This window comes from Phascolarctos cinereus, unplaced genomic scaffold, assembly GCF_003287225.1.
Source record: "Phascolarctos cinereus isolate Bilbo 61053 unplaced genomic scaffold, phaCin_HiC Scaffold_726;HRSCAF=1367, whole genome shotgun sequence".
NCBI lineage: Eukaryota > Metazoa > Chordata > Mammalia > Diprotodontia > Phascolarctidae > Phascolarctos > Phascolarctos cinereus.
Genome location: NW_027556098.1, coordinates 240,549,914 through 240,572,578, shown reverse-complemented (window position 1 = coordinate 240,572,578; position 22,665 = coordinate 240,549,914). Strand labels below are relative to the sequence as shown.

The window sequence follows — 22,665 nt, the reverse complement described above, 5'->3', positions numbered from 1 at the left end:
ACCTGGCAGTCCCCAAGTAAATCTGATCTGGCCTAGCCTCCAGAGCACCCAAGAAAGCCCTGAGACAAAGACAGAGGCCAGACATGTCCAGTAGCCTGATTCCAGACTGATGCAAGTTTTAGTTTCATCTTGAATTCTTAATTTATTTCTTCCTCCTGGACAAGTGATCTATAATATACATCTGCTATAGTATGGCTTCTGTATCTCCTTTCACTGATCTTGATTCAATTATTTTCTACCATGCTTCCCCTCCCCTTCCATCCCATGCTTCTGTTTTATCTATTTTCTCAGAAAAGTAAATCTTGTTGATATCAACACTACCCTACTACTACTTTCATTTATTAATTTTAAATGAGGGTTACCAGTACCTTTTTTTTTTTTTTGATGAGGCAAATCTTGTCCAGGGTCACAGAACTAGTGTCATGTGTCTGCGGCCGTATTTGAACTCAGGTCCTCCTGACTCCAAGGCCGGAGCTCTATCTACTGTGCCACCTAGCTGCCCCACCAGTACTTTTTAATGAAGATACATAAATCACTTAAACACACAAATTTTGTACTACCTATGGATCCTTAAATATGCCTTTATACAACTTGCCTAAAGCAGCTAAGTAGTACAGTGGATAGAGTGCCAGGGTTGGAGCCAGGAAGACCTGAGTTCGAATTCAAATTTGGCCTCAGACACTTACTAGCTGTGTTGTCCTGGACAAATCACTCAATCCTGTTTGCCTCAGTTTCTTCACGTGTATAATGAGCTGGAGAAGGAAATGTCAAACCATTCCAGCATCTTTGCCAAGAAAACCCCCAAAATGGGGTCACAAAGAGTCGGACACAACTGACTACAACTAAACAACAACAACAACCAGTTGTCTCTCCCAGAAAGTGTTGTGGGAATCATCAGAATGAGATTTGCCATTTTTATCTGTAAGCTTCTGGTGCCATTTTTACTTTCAACCCTTGACCTCTTAGATTTACTGAACAGAGTGTGCTGCCCTCTTCTCTCCTTTTCCCAATGGTGAGTAAAATACTCTGTTGGGATTCTTTTATGTTTTATTATACATGATACATTGAAGGATCACTCCAATAATTAATAATAGCCAACATTTATATAACGCTTACTATGTGCCAGGCATCGTGCTAAGTGCTTTGCAAATATTATCTCATTTGATCCTCAAAACAACCCTGGGAGGTAGGTGCTGTTATTATCCTCATTGTACAGATGAGGAAACTGAGGCAAACAAAGGCTTCTTGACGTTAAGCCCAGTACTTTGTCCACTGTGTCACCTAGCTGCCTCCTATTAGCTCCAATCAATACTCCTCACTTCTTGTGATTTTCTGTCTGAAAGCTAAGTGCACTGTCAATTTTGTACACTTAGTACAAGGTCTATGTGGCAACATTGTTTTCCAGAGAGCCATAATTTTGAAGCTGGAACTAAATTTTCCCAAACTGTTTGCAGTGGATAAACCCCTGGGCCTGAAGTCAGAAAGACCCGAATTCAAATTTTGCCTCTGCCGCTATTAACAAGATGTGTGATCCCTATCAGATCGGCCAACATGAAAAAACAGGAAAATGATAAATGTTGGAGAAGATGTGGGAAAATTAGAACACTAATACATTACTGGTGGAGTTGTGAAATGATCCAACCATTTTGGAGAACACTTTGGAACTATGCCCAAAGGGCTATAAAAATGTGCATACCCTTTTGACCCAGCAATAGCACTTCTAGGGCTATATCCCAAAGAGATCATACAAATAGGAAATGGACCCACATGTACAAAAATATTCATAGCAGCTCTTTTTGTGGTGGCAAAGAATTGGAAATTGAGAGGATGCCTATCAATTGGGGAATGGCTGAGCAAGTTGTGATATAAAAATGTAATGGAATACTATTGTGGTATAAGAAATGATGAACAGGTTGACTTCAGAAAAACCTGGAAAAACTTGTATGGATTGATGCTGAGTGAAGTGAGCAGAACCAAGAGAACGTTGTACACAATAACAGTTGTGCAATGATTAATAGTGATAAACTTAACCCTTCTCAGCAATATAAGGATCTAAGACATCCCCAGAGACCTCGTGATGGAAAATGCTATCCACATCCAAAGAAAGAACTATGGAAGCGGAATCGCTATCATTCTTTTTCCTCTTCTGTTGAGTTTTGTTTCCTCTTTCTAATGGTTCCTCCTATTGGTTTTAATTTTTACTTACAACTTCACTAATGTGAAAATATGCTTAATGGGTATGTAAATGTAAAGCCTATATCAGATTGTGCACTGTCTTGGGGAGGGTGGTGGGGAGGAAAGGGGAGAAAAATTTTAAACTCAAAAGCATGTGGAAGTGATTGTTAATAAATCAAAATAAATTAATAAAATAAAAATAAAATAAAATAAAAAACCAAGATGTGTGATCCTGGATAAATCACTGTCTCAGTTTCCTCGACTGTAAAATGGGGATAATAATAGCACCTGCTTTACAGGGTTGTTGTGAGGATCAAATGAGAAAACATTTGTAAAGCACTTAGCACAGTGCTTAGCACGTAATAGATGCTTCATAAATGCATGTTCCCTTCCTTTTCTCTCCCTTCCCTTTTTTTCCCCTAAGCAATCAGTAGAGCTTACACTGTGCTAAATGCTGAGGAGCCAAAGATAAAATAAAAACAGTTCCTGCCCTCAAGGAGCTCACTCTTTAATAGAAATCCATGTGGTACTTGCAACACAAATTTGAGAGGACAAATTATTATAGGGGTACTCTTTTCTTTATACCTAAAATATTTCGCTGAAGTACGAGCAGTAAGAAGCAGTGTGAAGAGCCAATAGAGTGTTAGAGTTAGAATTAAGAAGACCTGGATTCAGATCCTGCCTCTGACCCTTACCAACTGGACACATCATGAACAAACCGCTTAATCTCTGTGTGTCTCAGGCAATTCTCTAGGCCTTGGCTGTGAAGTCATAGATGGGCTGTGAACCGTACTGGAAGAAGTTCCCTACCCCTCACCTGCATCCCCACTCAGTTTCCCCTATTTATGTCAGAACAAAAAAATACTTTCCTTTTCCCTAATATTTTCATGTTTTCCTTCAGGTTCTTCATCTAGGTTTCACCATCCCAACTTGGGATCCTTTAACTCTTCTCCCTGTCCATGTGACCTGCCTTCTTTGCTTCCTCAAAGCAATTCCATATCTCTCCCACTCTCTTGCTACTTTCCCAAATTCTATACCTGTTAATTAAGTGGAAAGGAACCCCTACCTTACTCCATCTGTGGGCATGACCTTCCTGATCATGCTTGCCAATTTTCATGGAATAAGAGCACTTCTCCCCCATTTAACCTCCAGCTCTACCATAGTCATGCTCACAGAATCACAGAACCTCAGATTTAGAAGGCCATGGAAATCATCTGCTCCAACCCATACCTGAACATTGATCCCCTCTACACACCCAACACAAATAGTCCTTTATCCAATTTCTACTCGAAGATTCCCAGTGATGAGGAACTTACAGTCTCCCAAGGTAGTAGAATATTTATCCAGCATCTTCACTTTTGGACAGCTCTGTTCTCTCCAAAACTGCAGCTAATAAACAGGAACTCTTGAACCAAGGTGCTATCTTTTCTTTAATCGCAGGTATATTCCATTATACTCCATTGGCATAATTGAGAAATTTTTAAAATGCAGTTGGATCAATGGTAATAAATGTTTCCTGAATTGAACTGCACAATTTCGCATGTGATTAGAGGCTTAAAACACCAGATTGCAGACATGTATTTTCTAGGAATAAAATGCCTACATGCATAAAATTTTTAACTCTTTCAAAAGGATATATATCATCTTGTCATTACCTCTCTTTAGAAACTAAGTAAGCAGCATGATGCTTTCATTTACTTTTTTCCCCCCTTTAAAAAAAATCATGCTTTCCGCTACCCCGTGGAACATTGATCCCCTCTACCACACCCAACACAAATAGTCCTTTATCCAATTTCTACTTGAAGATTCCCAGTGATGAGGAACTTACAGTTCCCGTGGAGGGTTCCATACGGCGTTGTTCTCGGTTTCCGTTGTAACTTCAAAAGGAAACTTTCACAATGTCCAGAGCCCTAAATGTCTTGCAGATGAAGGAGGAGGATGTCCTCAAATTCCTTGCTGCAGGGACCCATTTGGGTGGTACTAATTTGGACTTCCAAATGGAACAGTATATCTACAAAAGAAAGAGTGGCGGTATCTACATCATCAATTTGAAGAGAACTTGGGAAAAGCTTCTGCTGGCAGCTTGTGACATTGTTGCCACTGAAAATCCAGCTGATGTCAGTGTCATCTCATCCAGGAACACTGAACAGCAAGCTGTTCTGAAATTTGCTGCTGCCACTGGCGCCACACCTATTGCTGGATGTTTCACACCGGGCACCTTCACTAACCAGATCCAGGCAGTTTTCAGGGAGCCTCGCCTCTTGGTGGTCACTGATCCTTGGGCAGATCACCAGCCTCTTACTGAAGCATCGTACATTAACTTTCCAACCATGGCATTGTGCAACACAGACTCCCCACTTCGCTATGTGGACATTGCCATTCCATGTAACAACAAGGGAGCTCACTCAGTGGGTCTGATGTGGTGGATGCTGGCCCGGGAAGTCCTGCATATGCATGGTACCATCTCCCGTGAACACCCGTGGGAGGTCATGCCCGATCTTTACTTCTACAGGATCCAGAGGAGATTGAAAAGGAAGAGCAGGCCGCAGCTGAGAAGGCCGTGACAAAGGAGTTCCAGGGTGAATGGACTGCACCTGCCCCAGAATTAACTGCTACTCAACCGGAGGTGGCTGATTGGTCTGAGGGAGTACAGGTGCCATCTGTGCCCATTCAGCAGTTCCCTACCGAAGATTGGAGTGCTCATCTGGCTATGGAGGACTGGTCTGCAGCTCCTACTGCTCAGGCCACCGAGTGGGTAGGAACTACCACAGAGCGGTCCTAAGTTTTACCCCACGTGCTCTAATAGTGTTGGAAAAATGCTGATGGAAATAAACATTGGTTTCTTAAAAAAAAAATCATAAGGGCAGCTAGCTGGCACAGTGGATAGAGCATCCACCCTGAAGTCAGGAGGAAATGAGTTCAAATCTGGCCTCAGACCAAACACTTGACACTTACTAACTGTGTAAGCCTAGGCAACTCACTTAACCCCAAATGCCTAAAAAAAGAAAAAAAATCATAAACTTAACAATCACCGAACATTGGGGCAGGTAGGTGGCACAGTGTATAGAGATCTGGCCCTGGAGTCAGGAGGACCTGAGTTCAAATTTGGCCTCAGACACTTGACACTTTGACACTTACTAGCTGTGTGACCGTGGGCAAGTCACTTAACCCCAATTGCTTCACAAAAATAAAACAAACAAACAAACAAAAAGATCAATCACCAAACTGAATGAGCTTTTCCATATACACTGTGGAAGAAAGGCTTATAAGTGAAAATACAAATATATATAATATAAAGTTTGCTCTTCTTTTAAAGTATATAATAAGTTCAACACATAACTTTCAAAATTGTCCTTATCTGTGATTCCTTCTGGACTCTTTCTTTTCTCTTTTAATTTTAGCAGGGAGGGGTGCCCTTATCTCTAGCCACCTTCTTTTCCTCATAATTTAAAAAAAAAAAAGAAAAAGAAAAACAAAACCCTTGTAACAAATATGCGCCATTGACCAAAATAAATTCCCACATTGGCCGTGTCCCAGAATGTCTTATACACATTTCTTATGGGTGAATACTTGTTCTAAGTAAGTACTAAAGACATCTGACTCATTTTGATGTTGGTTCTACTACATATTAGGAAATATACTGAATAATAACCAACATTTATATAACACTTAAAAGTTTCCAAAAGTGCTTTATATACACGATTTCATTTAAGCCTCACAATAACCTTATGACATGGATTTTTTTTTAATTTTGGGGCTAGAAATGTGATTTCTTTGCTCTTCTCTAATTCACAGTTCTTCAGAGTTACTGAAGAGGCTAAATCAGTTTGCCTAGCTGCTATCTTCAGAGGCAAGACCTGAACTCAGGTCTTACTGCCTTTAAATCCAGTGTGCTATCCATTACCTCATGCAACCTAAGATTCTTCAAGCATAGATGTTTGCCACTTTATTTAAAACAGCTTTCTGGCCTTTACAGGTAATTCATTGTCCACTTAAAATAGGTACATTTTCATTCTTAGGTAACAGAGGATAAATCAGAATTGCTGATTTATTACTCCTATGCCTAATGTTTCCTTTTGTTTCTTTGCTAGTCTAATCATTCTTTACAGCATGTTTTGCTCTTATAGTTACCCCATGAAGATATTCCAGATGGAAAAAATTTTAAACACATTTTTAACTTCATTGATGAAAGAGTGGGGAGATGGGGGAATGAACATCTTTAGGAACAAAGTTCTGTGATCCATGGGCCCTCCTTTAAGTAAAATATTTAACTCTCTCCTCCCTCATTGTAGAGATGAATCCAAGAATCAAGGGATTGCATTGGTTTTCTTTAACCCAGAATTTTACAGATTCCACCCAGTGCTTAAAGCAAATCTCAGGTGGAAAGTGTGGCACTTATTGATAGCGATTAAACAATTTTAAGGCAATTAGGGTATAAGGGAGCTGCAGGTGTAGTGGAAAGAAGACCAGTCTGCAGGCCAAGGAGACCTGAATCCATGGTTGTCCTAGAGTCAGCTCTCACCAGCTTGTGAGAGCCAATTGTTAAATTTTCAGTGTGAGCATTTACCCCCTGGAAATTGGTAAATGGTACAAATCAGGGCTTGATTTATTGCTTTACTAATTATCTAGACCAACTAAAATGCTAATAATGCAGATTAAATTTAGCATTGTATCATGGGTAATTTTTTCCCTGGAGAGCCATTTATGAAACATTTATCAGCACACCACTGCTTGGATTAGAGGACTGGCTTTGCCACCAATATCCTGCATTACCTTAGCCAAGTCACTTCATCCCTCTGGGTCTCAGTTTACTTATCTGTAAAATAAGATAAAGATTGTAGATGTTATGTTTGTCACTCTTCATTTATGAGACATTAATGTTGTTGCTACAGGTAACACAGGAAGTTTTCCTATATGTAAAAGTTTTGGAAGATACAAGGAAGAAAGAAAGGTGGGTAATCATCATTGCTCTGTATCCTATCTCCTTCTGCTATCCCCCAGGTTCCTCTTGGCTTGGTTTTGCAGGGGTGAGGAACCTGTAGTCGTGAGAAAAGGATTTGTTCTGTAAAATTTGGATTCAGTCAAAAGGCCGCACTTAAGGATGTAGAAGGCCACATGTGGCCTCAAGGCCACAGGTTCTGCAGCCCTGGTTAGAATCTAAAGCATAGAATCAATTGCACATAATATTTTGAACAAATTGACTTATTTGACCCACCTAGAATGTAAGCTCTGGGAAAATCTCCAAATATACCTTGTGCCCCATTCTGCATTTAGTTTCTTTCTCAACTTGTTCAAGACCTAAAAGGAAAATATATGTACATGCATTATAGTTTAGATTGCATTTACTATTTGAAATCTGAAAGCAAAATATACTGTATTTAACTTTAGACTTCCTTTATCATTCCATTAGGGCATTAGGTGGCACAGTAGGTAGAGTGCTGGGCATGGAGTCAGGAAGACTCATCTTTCTGAATTTAAATCTGGCCTCAGACATTTACTAGCTGTCTGACCCTGGGCAAGTCACTTAATCCTATTTGCCTCAGTTTCCTCATCTGTAAAATGATCTGGAGAAGGAAATGGCAAACCAGTATCTTTGCCAAGAAAATCCCAAATGGGGTCATGAAGAGTCAAACACAATTAAAAATGACTCAACAACAACAAATGTGCCAGGTACAATGCTAAGCCCTGGAGACACAAAGAAAGTCAAATGATAAACAACTATGTGTAAATATGACATATACAGTCTAAATTGGAGAAAATCAATAGAGGGAAGGTACTAGCATTAAGGGAAATCAGAAATCATCTTCCTGTAGAAGATAAGATTTTTATCGAGGACTTGGAGGAAGCCAGGAGGCAGTGATGAGGATGGAGAGAATTCCAGGCATGAGGGGCAGCCAATGTAAATGTTCAGAACTGAGAGATGGTGTATCATGTGTGAAGGCGATCACGAAAGACAATGCTATTGTACCACAGACTACATGCAGAGTAGTATAGTATAAGACCAGAAAGCTAGGAAAGGTCCAGATGCTGAAGGACTTTAAAAACTTAACAGTGGATTTTATGTTTGTTCCTGGAGGTGATAATGATCCACTAGAGTTGATTGAATAGGAGGGTGAAATGGTGATACCTGTGATTTAGGAAAATCAATTTGACATCTGAATGGCAGATAGATGGATTGTAGTAGAGTGAGTGTTGAGGCAGGGAGACAAAGTAGCAGGCTTATTTCAAAAGTCCAGGAATGAGGTGGTAAAGGCCTTCACCAGGCTGATGGTGTCAGAGGAGAAAAGGAGGCATATTTGAAAGTCTTATTTTGTTATGAAGGTAGAAATGACAGGACTTGGAAACACATTGGATATGGGTGGTAAGAGACAGTGAGGAGTTGAGGATGACTCCTAGGGGATAAGCCTGTATGATTCAGAGGATGACAGTGCCCTCATCAATAACAGGGAAGTAAAGAAGAGAGGAAAGTTTACAGGGTTTGCATATGTTGAGTTTAAGGTACCTACATCACATTCAGATTATGATATCCAATAGGCAATTGAAGATGTGAGATCGGAGGTCAAGAGAGGTTAGGGCTGAATAATCAGAGAATCATCAGCATAGAGATAATAATTAAATCCATGGGAGATGATGAGATCACCAAGCTAAATGGAATAGAGGGAGAATAAAAGGGACAGAGCCCTGAGGGATGCACAAGGTTCGTGGATGTGGCCTGGATGAAGATCTAGGAAAAAGAGAATGGGAAGGAGCAGATGGGTAGTAACCACTACCTAGAGTGGTGTCTAGGAGCTGGGAAGATCTGTGTTCAAATCCTGAATCAGATGTGGATGGGTATGGCTCATTGTTCCCTTATTGTCTCTCTTGAAATGAAATCAGGCATAACCAAATGCAAAATTCATGTTATGTTCAAATTATACCTTACTGTATCAATTGCACTGGAACAAAGCCATGTTTTTCAAAACCAGCATTATAGTAGAAATGATTATGCTATCATCCTTCTGAAATGACTTAGTGACAATAGCCACCTACACTATATATTCTTCATGCTTGTGACTCCCTGGATCAGAACTCCATTCCTTGCCTTCCCACCCCATGTATTAACCCACCCCCTCCAATAGAATATTACTTTTCCTAAGGCAGAGAATGGTTCCTTTTGTACTTGTATGCCCAGTGACTAACATAGTTTTTATTCATTCATTCCTGACTGCAAGGCCAGACATCTATCCACTATACCATATTGCCTCTTTGCTCCTAGTAAATATTTAATAAATGTTTCTGGAATTCAATTGAATTGTTGAGTACAAAAGCCTACTACTTGAATATTTCAAAAGGTATTTTATTTTGTTGGTGTGAGCACTCCCTCTATCAATGCAGAATGATATCCTCTCTATTTCTTGGTAGCCAGTTTCAAAAGTTGAAGGAGCCACACAAAAAAAAAAAAGGAAAAAAAGATCACTTTGAAGCCAACTTGTGAACTTAGCTAGGCTGGTTTCTGGAAGACCCACTGAGTCAATCACCATAGCCATAGCTTGAAACCTGTTAGAGCTTGTGTTCTGATGGCATAGCCTTAGAGAAGAGAGGGTGCACCTCTACACCACAATGAGGAGTGGAAATAAGCCTTGAGTGGAAGCAAAGACAGCCAGCTGTATTGAAACTAATATTTTCTGTCCTATTCGAAGAAGAAAATCATTGAACAGTCATCCCTGGAGTGAATTCAAACTATTCATTCTGAATATCTAAGGGAATAAACTCACTAAATACATTTGACAAGGAATCAAGTCTAATGGGTCTAAGGCAAGGCAGGGTATTAGGAGTCCTGGGTTCTTTCCATAACTGCCATACTAGTTGAAATTAGTTGGGTATAACACCTCAGCTCAAGGAGAGGTAATGAAATTCTGGGAATTCATACAAGTGTAAGTCGATGAGAACTGTTATGCAAAATACAGCAAGTTGCTTTGCAAAATGCCTCTCTAAAAGCTTATGTCAACAAAGGTTTGAAAGCCACAAGCCACAAGGAAAAACACATATCCTAGGAAATTGAAGTAGAAAAACTGAAGTTCTTCCAGGAGAATGCAACTAGAAATTTGATCACCTCCTGAAGTGTAACATTTTTGACATGCTACCAAGTGCTACTATAAATAATGCAATACCATAAATACCATAAAAATTCATTTTTTGCAAAAATATTTCCAAAGTAATTAGATTGCAAAGCCTGGATTCTGGATGTATTGCCTGTAAAATTTACATTGTTTTTCCCGGATAGAATTTAGATCTGGAAAGGCCTCTAGAAAGCATCTAGTTCAAATCCCTTCTGTTATAAATAAAGAAACAAAGGCCCAGAAAAATTAAGTGACTTCCCTAAAGTCACACAGATAATAAGATCAGAATTTGAACCCAGCCCCAGTGACTCCAAATTCGGTGCTCTTGCTACCACACTGTCCTGTAGTCACATCTTCCTATCCAAATTTTCTGTCCTCCTCCAGGGCTCAGAAAACAAAAGCATTTACCATCATAAAAATGTAGAGATTCCCATACCTGCAGAACAAACAAAAAGTATGGGTACTGTAAAATTAAAGTGCATAGAGTAAGAGAGGTCATACTGCCCCTGTATGCTCTCTTACGGTCAAGACAAGACACATTTGAAGTACCGTGTTTGGTTCTGAGTATTACATTTTAGACAAGCTGGACTATATCCAAGACAATTCAAGACCAGGGCATAGGATGGCCAGCTAAAAGAACTAAGTATATTTAGCCTGAAAAAAAACTTCACAGGGCTGTGACAGCTGTCTTCAAACATGTGAAGAGATGTCATGTGGAAGAGAGATTAGAATTATTCTCTGTAGTCTGAAAGGACAGAACTCAAACCAATGGGTGGAAGTCCCTTGAAGGCAGATTGTGGCTTAAAATAAGAGAGTAGGTTCCAACAACTCTAGTGACAAACTAGGTAAAACAAGACGCAGAAAACAAGCAAAGACCTTCAGAGGGACCTGGAAGATGGAGGAGTTAACTTAATTGATTCCCCCATACTGCAATGCAGCCTTCTTGAAATTGAAAGCAAGAAGATTGGTAACAAAAAAAAACAAAAATCAACTGTTCACTTTGCCAGAAACAAAAACAGCTTGTCATATGGAAGATAAAATGAAGACTGGAGTCCTGAAGACTGGAAAAGGGCAATTTTTACCCATGAAACTCACCTCATTTAAGGCTATACCAAAACCGTTGTCAGAAGTCCAAGTGAACCTATAAGGAAAGAAGAAAAGAACAAAGATTAAGTGCCTACTTTGTACCAGGCAACATATTATGTGCTTTACAAATATCACATTTGATTCTCACAATAACCCAATAATAAGGGGATATTATTTTCCCCATTTTATAGTTGAGGAAACTAAGGCATACAAGGGTTAAGTAACTGGTTCATAGTCACACAGCTATTAAGTGTCTCAGGCTGGATTTGAATGCACGTCTTATTGATTCCAGGCCTAGCACTCTATTCCTTGTACCACCCAGCTATAAGATCTGGACATCTTTCTCAAACTGTAAAGCATTCATCTCAAAAAATGTTTTAGAGATTTTTTTTACTTCTGGTGGTCCAGGAAGTCTTGTCCTCATTAAGGGAATGATAAATTAAAAATTGATAAATATGTCTAATAAATACATTGAGAAGTTTTCAGAATTTTTTCTGAATTACAGAAACTTACAAATGCGACAACATAGCTATTTAATAGGCTACACCTCATGAAAGTTAAGAAATTTATCCAAGAGACAGAGATATGCATGTTTCAGTGGTATGGGAACTGAACTAGATGGGAGTTTGTTAATGAGCAAATGAATTTCAGAATGAGAAGCTTAATTCCTCTAATTAGAGGTCAGATTTCTAGGACTGAACTCCAAGACTGAGAAAATGAAAGTTATACAATGTAAGCTTCCTTTTCTCACCTAATACTCAACTCAAAATTTTCTGTATCATGTTTCATTCTTTCCTCCTTCGATCCAGTCTTTGTGGAAGAAGTGACCTTGAAAAAGTCAATTCCTGTATTTGTCCTCTCGATTCCATCCCCTCCTGTATTCCACTGGATCTTGTTTCCTTAATCATGCCCCCACCAGAGTGCTCATCTTTAATCTCTCCCTTTCTACTAGCATGCTTCCAAACACACCCACGGCTTCCAAACAGAGCTGACTCTTTGCTTTCCTTAAAATACTTTAACTTGAATCCGCAACCCCACAACTGATGATGTTCTATCTTTTCTTTCTTTCACAGCCAAATTAAAAATATAGTCTATAGTCCAGCTCTTGCTCACTTTACAAAACCTTAAAATCTGGCTTCTCTCCCAATCACTTGACCGAAACTGCTTTCTCCAAGGTTACCTATGATCTCAGCTGCTAAATCAGATGATCTTTATGCAGTATTAAACTTTCCTGACTTTTCTGCAGCTTTTGATACTGTTAATCTCCCCTTCTTCCTGGTATTCTGTCATCCCTTTGCTGACGTTGCTCTTTCCTGATTCCCCTCCACTTAACTGACTGTTCTTTCTTAGTCTCTTTGCTGGATCATTATCCATCTGCCATACTAGAGGTAGCTAGGTGACACTGTGGATGGAGCACTGTACTTGGAGTCAAGAAGATGAGTTCAAATCCAGCCTCAGATACTTACTAGCTGTGTGAACCTGGGCAAGTCTCTTAACCTGTGTCTGAGGAAACTGTCTCAGTTTTCTCAACTATAAAATGAGGATAATAATAATACCTACCTCATAGCGTTGTTGTAAGGATCAAATGAGATAATATTGTAAAATACTTAGCACAGTGCCTGGCACATAGTAGGCACTTAATAAATGCTTGTTTCCTTCTTTCCTTCCTTCCTTCCTTTTTTATTCCTTCCTTCCTTTCTTCACCCTAAGAATATCTCCTAAGCCTTTGTCCTAGACTCTCCTCTTTTTTCTTGATAATTTCATCAACTCAAATGGATTCAATTATTGTCTCTATTCAGTCAGCTCTGTAAAACTATTTCTTTAGCCTTAACCTCTGTCCTGAATTCCAGGTCAAACATCTATGTGCTGATTGCTGGAGACTCAACATACCTAAAATAGTACTCATTATCCCTCTCTCTAAACCTCTAATTCTACTGAAGACACTACCATGCTTGTAGTCACCCAGGTTCACAAGCTCAGAGTCATCCTTTACTGTATCTCTTTTCAACCCCTATATCCACTCAATTTCCTAGATTGGTTGATTCTACCATCACAACCTCTCATATCCATCCTTTTCACTCCACTCATATAGCCACCAGCCTTGTTCAAGGCCTCATCACCTTTTGTTTAGATTATTGCAATTGCTTCAAATGGACTTCAAATCTTTCCTCTCCCCAATCTAGAATCCACAAGCTGTCAAATTATCTTCTTAAGGAACAAAATCTGGCCAATCACAGCCATCCTGTGCTGAGAAGTCTTCAGTGGTTCCCACTAACTATAGAATAAACTATAGATAAAATATAAACTCCTCTTTTGGGGCATTTAAAGCTCTCCATAATATATCTCTAACCTACCTTTCCAGAGTTACTTACTATATTCAATTTTTCAGCCAAACTGTCCTCCTAAATAGATGTACCTTGTAAGTCCATGTCCTCTCTCCTTTGCATACGCTATAACCCCATGCCAAGAATGAATTTCCTCCTCATAGTCACCTCTTACATTCTCTATCTTCATATTTCAGCTCATGTTTGACTGTCTAAGGCAGAGCCTTTCCTCATAACCCGCTTGTTAATGCTGTCTCCCCCTTCAAATTAAGTATGTCTACTCTCGATTACCCAGAGTAGAATGTAAATTCCTTGAGGGAAGGGCTATTTTAATATTGAATTTGTATTTCTGTATGTCTTGCATATAATAGATGTTTAATAAATGTTTGTCTCATGAACAAATGAGTAGTAATATGTTGTATGGTCCTAATTACTGCCTTCAGGTATCCTCTGTCTGAAAGATACATGAAATGACTGCAATTGAAGGTTTTTCAATGACTCAGCAGTATTGTTTTCATTGTGTGTGGCCCTACCCAGATCTAAGTTTTGCAACCAACTTGTAGCCAACAACAGTGATGTTTAATAACTATTTGGGAATCACAATTGGATGGAGGCAGAGTTGTTCAGTGAAAGACTATAAGATTTAGGGGCAGCTAGGTGGAACAGTGGATAGAGCACTGGCCCTGAAGTCAGGAGGACCTGAGTTCAAATCCGGCCTCAGATCAAACACTTGACACTTACTAGCTGTGTGACCCTGGTCAGATCACTTAACCCCAATTGTGAAAAAAAAAAACAAAAAGAGTATGGGATTTAGAATTGTGGGACCTGGGTTCAGAGTTATGAAGTCTTTGTCAAATCTGAAAGGAATGCACACTTGTGTGCACTATTTCTGTTACCTCTCCTTTATATTTGGGAGATTTAATTGTTCAGGGTTCTCTTGATCAATCTCTACTACATATTTATTGTTATGAGGGATAGCTCTCTGGAGGGAGACAATATGTATTGGAAAATATAGGTGACATAAAAACAAAAGAGCAACAATTTGTTTAATAAAGAAAAGAAAGGTCTGTGGTTCTGTGAAATTTCCAAGCCAACTATACTTTGCAGAATTAATAAAGAGGATGGGGAGAAGATGAGCTTCTGATACTCTACAGGGGAACAAGATTGGAATAGCCAGAACTCGGACCATATCCTAGAGCAGAACTTCAAACTTGGGACCTGGCTCTGAACCAGATTAAAATGTAATTGGGAAATGTTTAGCAACATAAATAAAAATACAGTACAACATAGAAAATGTTAATTCATGTTTTCTTAAGTCAACATGCACACAGAGATTCATTTCTATTTGAGTTCGACACCATTGTCCTAGAGCAAGATCAAATCCATGGGCTCAATGCCCAGGCGTGACCTGCCTTTCTAGGAGACCTCTGACTTATGAGATCTGAGGAAGGAAATACATTGGCACAACTGGAAGAAGTAATGGTAAATGTGACCTTCTTTCTTTTTCCACAAAGAATGTTGCTTTATTTTTCCTTGGTTAGTTGTTTATATAATGCTTACCTGCCTCACAAGCTGTAGGGAAACAATATTTACAATGTGCTCTTTGGATATTGAAAAGACATGATGAAATTTAAATATGCTATTGCTTGATAACCTACAGACAGAGAACCAAAGGTATTGAGTTAATTGGTTTTTTTTTAAATTGTTGGTCTGAATGAGCAGGGAAAATTTAATGGAAAATATATACTCTCAGAGGCATGACCTCATTTCAGATAAACAAAACCTCAAATAACTAGGGTTTATTTCTATCACTAATCTTGTCTTATGTCTGTTATTACATCTTTCCACTGCAATCTCTACTTAGTCAATTATTTTGAAAAAATTTGTTTTAAAAATATTAAATTTCATGCATTTTGTCCTTAACCAAAAATAAAACAGAATTGAACATGTGCAAGATGACGAAATGTCAAGTAACCCGTTCTACAACCAGCTCATTTACACTGAATTAGTAATTTACTCAAACAGTCTGCAATTTATGTTAATTGAAGAAAGTCTATCTTATGTTATACATTATATAATGACAGAAATGCCTCATTCTCTACACCACAAAGGTTATTATCTAAGTTTTCAATTTCTTTTCATCATTAACCTCTTAGAGTAATTCCATATCAGCTCCTTATTTTCTTTAAACTGTTGTTGGCAACATCATTGGGAAGAATACTCAGCTTAAATGAGGCTGAGGACAGGAAATCTATCAGATTTCCCCAGATTCATCAAGCGTCTGATAATCAGCACAACATGATAAGTTCACAAGGGTTGGAGCAACAACATGCCATCTTTTTTATGATGACACATTTGAATGTGCTCCTACGCTTTATAAACGCTTCAATCTTTTTGTTTTTAAGGACTCTTTCAAAAGAAAGTCATGAAAGGAGAACACTTTCAAAAAATATTGTAAAACTTCAAATAGAAGAAATAGTGACTTGTTTCTGTACATTTGTTCTGAGGCTTCCTATAGCCAGTCACATTTATCTGAATAATAACCACTCTCTCCCATCCCACAACTCTGCATTTGCCTGATTTATTCAGCTCATACAGAGAAGAAAGGAGCATATATTGAACTGAATAATCCAGATTGGTTAGCTTACACTCTAATAGTCCTCCAGTGGATTTGTTATCTCAACAGTGTATGTGCCCTTTCAAGGATGCATATGACACCCCATCCATGCTGCCCATCTTGTGTAACTCTTGTCAGTTTTCTCCCATGAATTAGCCGCAAAGGTACCACCCAGTGGTAGTCTTTCTCACTTTTCTTGGTGTTGTATGACTACCATTGGAGTTCACAGGCTGTCAATCAGTTATTCTTCATTTTTGTTACATTACTGGCACATTTTCTTCTCTGGGGCATACATTTCTCTGATGAAAGACATCTGTTACTACTTGTCCTATGCAATTCCTGTTTTGTAGCCTACTTGTGCCCCACTGTGTATCTCTTTACTGCTTTTGGGGTGATCCTGAGGTTTATTTCATTGTCAACTCTAGTATTGCATGATATAGCCATACAGTATCACCAGAAGAACATAGGTGTTAAAAGCTTGTGTTTCTGACTATCTGCAAAAATTCGTGAGATAATTGTTGATGCCTTGGAGGAAGTAGACACCTAATGTCATATCTCTACCTGATATTGTGTAATGTTGGCTAATATCTTATCTCTGATAGAGACATAGAAAAATTTTGAGGTATGAGATAGAGCAATTCATGGAGATCACAACAGATAACCTCATCTTCTTAGAAAGAGTGGGGTAGGGGTACAGCCAAGATGGGGGAGAGAAGCTAGGAGTTGCCTGAGCTCTCCCCAGTTTCTCTCAGAAACAATTTTAAATCAAACCTCCAAAAGAATTTGGAGTGACAGAATCTACAAAAAGACAGAGTGAAAAAATTTTCAAGCCCAAGATAACTTAGGCCCCTCGCACCCAGTGCAACAAGCTTGGTACAGTGCCCCCTTGTGCCCCAGGAGCAGAGGTCAACTTTTTAAAATGAGCAAAAACCAAAAGACAGCCTTGACCATAGGAGGCTGCCATGGTGACAGGGCAGATCAAAACACAAACTTAGGAGAGATCAAAATGCCTACATGTGAGGCATCAAAAGGAAACATGAATTGGTCTCAAACCAAAAAAGACCTCTTAAAAGAGCTCAAAAAGAATTTTTAAATCAAGTAAGAGAGGCAGAAGAAAAGTTGGGACAAGAAATGAGAATTGTGGAAGAGAATTATGAAAAAAAAGTCCACAGCTTGGAAAAGGAAGCACAAAAATTGAAGAAAATAACTCCTTAAAAGCAGAATTGGCAAAATGGAAAAATAATCCACTGAATAAAGCAGTGGATTTAAAGTAGAATTGGCCAAATGGAAAAGGAAGGACAAAAGCTAACTGAAGAAAATAATTCCTTAAAAATTAGAATTAGGCAAATGGAAGCTAATGACTCTATGGCACATCAAGAATTAGTCAAACAAAATCAAAAGAATGAAAAAATTAAAAAATGTAAAATATCTCATTGGAAAAACAACTGACTGGAAGATAGATCTAGGGGAGGTAATTTAAGAATTAGTGGACTACCTGAAAGCCGTGATCAAAAAAAGATCCTAGACAGCTCTTTGAATCAAGGAAAAATGCCCTTATATCCTAGAACCAGAGGATAAAATAGTCATTGAAAGAATCCACCAATCACCTCCTGAAAGAGATCACAAAATGTAAACTCCAAGGAATATTGTAGCCAAATTCCCAAACTATCAGGTCAAGGAGAAAATACTGCAAGTGGCCAGAAAGAAGAGATTCAAATATCAAGGAGCCACAGTCAGGATTACACAGGAATTAGCAGCTTCTACATTAAAGGATTGGAGGGCCAGGAATATGATATTCCAGAAGGCAAAAGGGCTTAGATTACAACCAAGAATCATCTACCCAGCAAAACTGAGTATAATCCTTCAGGAGAAAAAATGGATATTCAACAAAATAGGTGACTTTCAAACTTTCTGCTGAAAAGCCCAGAGCTTAACAGAAAATTTGATCTTCAAATACAAGACTCAAGAGAAGCTTAAAAAGGTAAAGAGAAAAGAAAAAAAAACCCATGGTATTCAATATGGTAAAACTGTTTACATCCCTACATGGGAACATGATACTTGTAATGCTTAAGAACTATATCTCTGTTAAGACAGTTAGAAGGAGTATACTTAGAGGGTATGGGTATAAGTTGACTTTGATGTAATGATAAAAATATTAATTAAGGGGTGAATAAAAGGGTTGTACTGGGAGAAGAAGAAAAGGGGAGGCAGACTGGGGTAGGCAGAATGGGGTAAATTATATCACATGAAATGGCATGAAAGACCTATTAGAGTACAGAGAAAGAAGGGAGGGTGAGTATTGTTTGAACTTTGCTCTCATCAGATTTGGCTCAAAGAGGGAATAACATATGCAATCACTTGGTTAGAGAAAACTACCTTACCCTATAGGAATGTAGGAGGGGAAAGAGGAAAGAGAAGGGGTGGTTGCTGATAGATAGAATGGAGGGCAGATTGGGGGAGGCAGTGGTCAGGAGCAAAACACTGATGAGGATTGACAGGGTGAAAGGAGAGACAAAATATTAAAAGTGGGAAAATAGCTTGGAGGAAATAAACAGTTAGTATTCATAACTATGCATGTCAGTGGGATGAACCCTCCCATAAAACAAAAGCGAATAGCAGAGAGGATTAAAAACCAGAAACACATTTGAAGCAGAGACACACACAGAGAGTAAAGGTAAAAGGCTGGAGCAGAATTTATTATACTTCAAATGAAGTAAAAAAGAGGAAGAAGAAGAAAGAAAAAAGCAGGGGTAGCAATCCTCATCTCAGACAAAGCAAAAGCAAGAATAGTTCTAATTAAAAGAGACAAGAAAGGAAACTACATCTTGCTATTTCAATGAAGTAATATCAATACTAAACATATATGCAGCAGGTGGTATAGCATCCCAATTCTTAAAGGAGAAGTTAAGTGAGTTACAGGAAGAAATAGACAGCAAAACTATTATAGTGGGGAATCTTAACCTCCCCCTCTCACAACTAAATAAATCTAATCACAAAATAAAAAAAAGAAAGATGTTAAGGAGGTGAGCAGAATTTTAGAAAAGTTAAATGTAGATAGATTTCTGGAGAAAATTGAATAGGGACAGAAAGGAATATACCTTTTTCTCAGCAGTATGTGGCACCTACACAAAAATTGACCATGTATTAGGGCATAGAAACCTCACAATCAAATGCAGAAAGGCAGAAATATCAAATACCTCCTTTTCAGATCATGATGCAATAAAAATTACATATAATAAAGGGCCAAGGAAAGATAGATTAAAAATTAATTGGAAACTAAATAATCTAATCCTAAAGAATGGGTGGGTCAAACAACAAATCATAGAAACAGACAATAATTTCATTAAAGAGAATGACAATAATGAGACAACATACCAAAACTTATGGGATGCCGCCAAAGCAGTTCTTAGAGGAAATTTTATATCTCTGAATGCTTACATAAATAAAATAGAGAAAAAACAGATCAATGAATTGGGCATGCAATTTAAAAGGCTAGGAAAAAAACAAATTAAAAATCCCCAATTAAAATACCAAATTAAAAATTCTGAAAATCAAAAGTGAGATTAATAAAATTGAAAATTAATAAAAATTGAACTAATAAATAAAACTAAGAGCTGGTTTTATGGAAAAAACAATAAAATATGTAAACCTTGAGTTAATTTGATTAAAAAAAAAGAAAACCAAATTACCAGTATCAAAAATGAAAAGGGTGAATTTACCACCAATGAAGAGGAAATTAAAGCAATAATTAGAAGCTAGTTTACCCAACTGTATGCTAATAAATCTCACAATCTAAGTGAAATGCATGAATATTTACAAAAATACAAACTGCCTAGATTAACATAAGAGGAAATAAAATATTTAAATAACCCAATTTTAGAAAAAGAAGTTGAATAAGCCATCAGTGAACTACCTAAGAAAAAATCTCCAGGGCCAGATGGATTTACAAGTGAGTTCTACCAAACATTTAAAGAACAATTAATTCCGATACTATATAAACTATATGGAAAAATAGGTGAAGAAAGGGTTCTTCCAAATTTCCTTTATGACACAAATATGGTGCTGATGCCTAAATGATGAAGAGCCAAAACAAAGAAAGAAAATTATAAAACAGTTTCCCTAATGAATATTGATGCAAAAATTTTAAATAAAATACTAGTAATGAGATTACAGCAATTTATCATGGAGATAATACAAAGTGGAATTTATGCCAGAAATGCAGGGCTAGTTCAATATTATAAAAACATTAGCATAATTGACCGTATCAATAACAGAATTAATAGAAATCATATGATTATCTCAACAGATGCAGAAAAAATTTATAACAAAATACAGCACCCATTACTATTAAAAACACTAGATAGTATAAGAATAAATGGAGCTTTCCTTTAAATTATAAATAGTTATCTACCTAAAACCAGTAGCATGCATTATCTGTAATGGGGATAAGCTAGGAGCCTTCCCAATGAAAAAAAAGTGAAACAAGGATGCCCATTATCACCACTATTATTCAATGCTGTACTAGAAATGTTATCTTTAACAAAAAGACAAGAAAAAGAAATTGAAGTCAATGAAAACTATTACTCTTTGCAGGTGATATATTGATACATTTAGAGAATCAGCTAAAAAACTACTTGAAATAATTAACAACTTTAGCAAAGTTGCAGGATATAACATAAAGCCATCATCAGCATTTCTATATATTACCAACAAAACTCAGTAAGAAGAGATAGAAAGAGAAATTCCATTTAAAATAATTGTAGACAGTATAAAATATTTGGGAGTCTACTTGCCAAGACACACCCAGGAACTATATGAACACAATTGCAAAACACTTTTCACACAGATAAAGTTATATCTAAAGAATTGGAAAATATCAATTGCTCATGGGTAGGCCAACATAATGTAATAACAATGACAATTCTACCTAAATTATTTTACTTATTCTGTGCCATACCAATCAAACCACCAAAAATTATTTTATACAGCTAGAAAAAATAATAACAAAATTCATCTGGAAGAAAAAAGGTCAAGAATATCAAAGGAATTAATGAAAAAAAATGCAAAGGAAGATAGCCTACCCACCAGATCTAAAGCTACCTTATAAAGCAGCAATCAATAAAACTATTCGGTGCTGGCTGAGAAATAGAGTCACTGGAATAAATTTGGTACATAAGATATGGTAGTAAATTATTTTAATAATCTACTGTTAAACCCAAAGACTCCAGCTTCTGGGATAAGAACTCACTGTTTGAGAAAAACTGCTGGAAAAACTGGAAAATAGTATGACATAGGCATAGACAAACATCTCACACTGCATATCAAGATAAGGTCAAAATGGGTACATGATTTAGACATAAAGGGTAGTGCCATAAGCAGTTTAGGAGAGCAAGGAATAGTTTACTGGTCAGATGGAAAGGGAAGAATTTATTACCAAACAAGAGATAGAGAACATCATGAAAACAGATAATGTTAATTACATTAAATTAAAAAGATTTTGCACAAACAAAATCAATGCAACCACAATTAGAAGGAAAGCAGAAAGTTGGGAAACAATTTTTACAGTGAGTGCTTCTGATAAAGGCCTCATTTTTCAAATATATAGAGAACTGAGTCAAATTTATAAGAATGCAAGTCATCCTCCAATTGATAAATGGTCAAAGGATATAGACAGGCAGTTTTCAGATGAAGAAATCAAAGCTACCTACAGTCACATTAAAAAAATGCTCTAAATCACTATTAAGTAGAGAAATGCAAATTAAAACAACTCTGAGCTACCACCTAAAATCTATCAGATTAGCTACCATGACAGAAAAGGAAAATGATAAATATTGGAGAAGATGTGGGTAAATTGGGACACTGATGCATTGTTGGTGGAGCTGTGAACTGATTCAACCATTCTGGAGAGCAATTTGGAACTATGCCCAAAGGGCTATAAAACTATGCATACTCTTTGATTCAGCAATACTACTACTAGATCTGTACCCCAAAGTAATGATAAAAAGGGGAAAGGGCCTATATGTACAAAAATATTTATAGCAGCTCTTTTTGTGGTGGCAAAGAATTGGCAGTTGAGGGGATGCCCATCAGTTGGGGAATGGCTGAACAAGTTGTGGCATATGAATGTAATGGAATACTATTGCGCTGTAAGAAATGATGAGCAGGCGGATTTCAGAAAAACCTGGAAAGACTCATATGAACTGATGCTGAGTGAAGGAGCAAAACCAGGAGAACATTGCATACAGTCACAGCAACACTGTACAATGATCAGCTATGATTGACTTAGCTCTTCTCAGCAATACAGTGATCCAAGACAATTCCAAAAGACTCATGATGGAAAATGCTATCCACATCCAGAGAAAGA

At 37.7% G+C, this 22,665-nt stretch overlaps 1 pseudogene; it reads left to right on the top strand.

The window, feature by feature from the left end:
- Positions 1 to 4,011: 4,011 nt before the first annotated feature.
- On the top strand, positions 4,012 to 5,008 carry LOC110196899 (small ribosomal subunit protein uS2 pseudogene; annotated as a pseudogene).
- Positions 5,009 to 22,665: the final 17,657 nt, after the last annotated feature.